Genomic DNA, 3,512 nt, shown 5'->3' on the forward strand with positions numbered 1-3,512 from the left:
CCACGGCACAATTTCTATATGAATACGTCTTTGTACGATATGCATTGCCAATAGAAATTGTGAGTGATCGAGGCACACATTTTATAAATGAAGTGATAGAGATCCTTCTAGATGAATTCATGGTGATCCATAAGAAATCAGCCCCGTATCATCCACAAGCAAACGGACAAGCTGAAGCAACAAACAAAACCATATGCACGGTCCTCACGAAGATTGTATCTGAGTCGAGAAATGACTGGGACCAGAAGTTGCATTCAACATTATGGGCATATAGGGTAGCATATAAAACATCAATAGGAACGACCCCATATAACATGGTTTTTGGGCTAAATGCTATCTTACCAATAGAATTCTTGATTTCAACCTTAAGGGTGGCTAAGGATCTAGAGTGGACAGGGCACGAGCTTTCTGATAGAATAGATGACCTGGAAAAGCTAGACGAGCTTCGCCTAAAAGCAGTAGCTTCTATCTACACTCAAAAAAGGCGACAAAAGGAATTTTTTGATAAGCATGTGCGGACTAAAGAGTTTAAGGTTGGGGACTATGTCCTAGTTTACACTCTGAAACAGCATACTAAGAAGCTTAAAAAGCGAGGGATGGGACCTCTGGTGATTAAAGATCTATCACCAAGTGGAGCCGTCAAGCTTGCTACATTAGACGGAGAAGAAATGCCCAATTGGATTAGTGGATGCAGAGTGAAAAAGTATCTTTTGCCGCTAACCCAAGACATGCTTCTCAAAATACATCAAGAAAAGCTGCGTGTCCAGAAAAAGAAAAAGATTATGGAGGAAGCGCAAGCCGAGGCGAAGGAAAGAATGGAGAAAAGAAGACTACTGCGTCAGAAACAACGCAATGAAGGAGCAATACGAATAAACGCAGTCAGTATAACAGAAATGGATAATGACAAAGAAGAACCCATCATTGAATGCAAAGTAGGAACCAACCAAATCAAAGCCAGAGCACTATTGGATTCAAGAGCTCAAACTAACCTACTTTCACTCAGTTTGTATAGACAATTGACAAATGACACTAAACTACAAACTGCCAAGCAAGAGTTAAAGAGTTACTCTGAGAATTCAATCAAAACTGTCGGATGCACAGTTTTACATATACAGATTAACCAGTATGTGTATCCTCATATGTTTTACGTGGTTGAAGACCAAGCTACACAACATCCATTATTGCTAGGACAACCATGGCAGAAGCAATACAATGCAATGATTGACTGGAGTTCTAAATCAGTGCTTATCAAATACGAAGGTGAAAGTCAATCAGTTAAGTTCACCAAAGGAGAAGACCCAACTCCAAAGGACGAATCCAAAGACAAAGGTAAACAACAACCAAAGAAAAAGAAGAAGCAATGGCAACCAAAAGTTTCTATACAACCGGATTACTCTTCGACGAGGAATTCTCAACAGTGGATAAGGAAGACAAGCAATAATATAACAGCTCAACCTTGGAAAAAAACGGAGTCAAAGTTGGTATGGAGACCAACAAAGGTTGTGCCAGAGAACACAAAGGTGGAAAACAGAGTCTTCAATACCAGACAACAGAGTGATTCCAGCCAATCAAGGACAGTGAAACAGATCTGGATTCCAAAGAAGTTCATGATGGCACAAAGCTATAGCAAGCAAATTTGGATCCCAAGGATTTGTAAACAGGAACTCCCTTCAGTACAATCCACGGAATCTCCTAGGTATTTCAAGGCGAGGAAATCAACACAAAGAACAAAGCAGGTTGGGGTCGCAAAGAGTTTGTGGCAAGCACAAGCGAAGAGGAAGCAGATTTGGATTGTGAAAAAGAACAACCAGGTAAAGATGAATCCATCTACTGATTCTACTACCGAAGTGCCAAAACCAACCCAAAACCCGCCCACCAATCCTTCAATCAAACAAAGAGCAGCTTTATTGGAAAGACTGTTGTATCATCGCTCTACAATTGCATTGGGAACTCATGACCAAAACAACTACAATGCTTCGCCCACGGACAGTTCATAGTCGTCCGGGAGGACTCAGACTAGGAGGGGGGGAGGTATACAGGTATACAGGAGCTACAAAGCAGCTACAAGCGACAAAAACAAGAAAAACAAAAATTATATTACAAGGGCAGTGTCTTACATGATTTTGCAATTTTTATGTTTGTTTGCGGATATTGATAATATTTATGCCCTTATATACCTTGTTTTGCAACAAGAAGAGATCAAATTATGAATTTGGGTCTCTAGACGTGTAAATATCACTAAATAAGAGTGTTTTTGGAGCTAAAAAGTGGAAAAAAGTGGTAATCCAAGTCCAGAAATCACAAATAATTGTATATTCATATACACAGAGTTACCAGCTATTTATTGTGTATGTTTGGAATTTTTTGGCTTCAATTTGCTATTTTCCTTTATTTTTTATGATTTTCTTAATAAAAGTAAAAGAAAAATAAAAAAGCAGGTGAAATGAGATCGGACAAAAGAAAAGAATAGACGGTGATGGTCCTAATGACAAGGGCAACCCATGGTAAAAATTGGGTACAATTCTGAAAAAGTTGCGAAAAGCCCGAAATGACAGAATTTTGGCAAAGTGGACAGATTTCTCAGAAACAGGTCAAATGGAGTCCAAATTGAGAAATTTCAAATCCTTAAGTGCATTTCACGACGAGATAGGAGCACATGTCAAATTTGGTAACAAGTGATCCGGGAAGTCCGAAGTTAAGTATTTTTCACATCACTTTCAAGCTCATTTCCACTATTACCTCCTTGGAGAGAGCAAAGAGCACACAGGAGCATCCGACCTTCTACAGCCTTCTATGACTGCTACAAGAGCTCAGAGGACACCAGACATGAGAGGTAGACTCGTTGCCATAAGCTTTTGATGTTTATCATTAACTTTTGTCGCGAAAACTGACCAAAACCAAGAAACAAGAGCAGACGGGGAATGGGGAAGAATGCTAGGTAGGGGCACAAACGCCTAACCAAACCTTGCAAGAACTTATAGGTGGGTTACCCTAGTATAGAAAATGGGTTTCTAACACTCAAAGCTCGAGAAAGAACGACTGGAAAAACCCAGGTCAAAAGAGCCTGCAAGAGGCAAACAGGAAAAAGTTGTCGAAACGACACAAAACTTTTCAGGTAGCTTAACAACATCGAGGGCAATGCAGCCATGGAGTATCTCCAGGTTTGGACCACCAAAAGTAGGTCGGAACAACCGATTCGGGTGCGGACACACAAAGCGTCATTTTGGCATAACGGTTGAAATTGACGACCGAATGAAATGAAACTTCACAAGCAGCTTCAAGTAACTATTGATGACTTATGTTTGCAAGCAAAACCCAAAAGAAAGCTGATCCACTTACCGATGGTGAAAAAGACGCTTTCGGGCAACCAAATGGAGAAAGATGGAGAACGGGGAGCCAAAGTCAAGTCCAACCAAATAGATGGCTTCACAACATATCCAATGAGCTGGAAATGCAACTCTCGAGAAGAAAAGTTGAAGAAATTCAACTCCAAGGCAAAAAGACGACTTCGG

This window comes from Adiantum capillus-veneris, chromosome 6, assembly GCF_014529385.1.
Source record: "Adiantum capillus-veneris isolate H3 chromosome 6, ASM1452938v2, whole genome shotgun sequence".
NCBI classification, from domain to species: Eukaryota; Viridiplantae; Streptophyta; class Polypodiopsida; order Polypodiales; family Pteridaceae; genus Adiantum; species Adiantum capillus-veneris.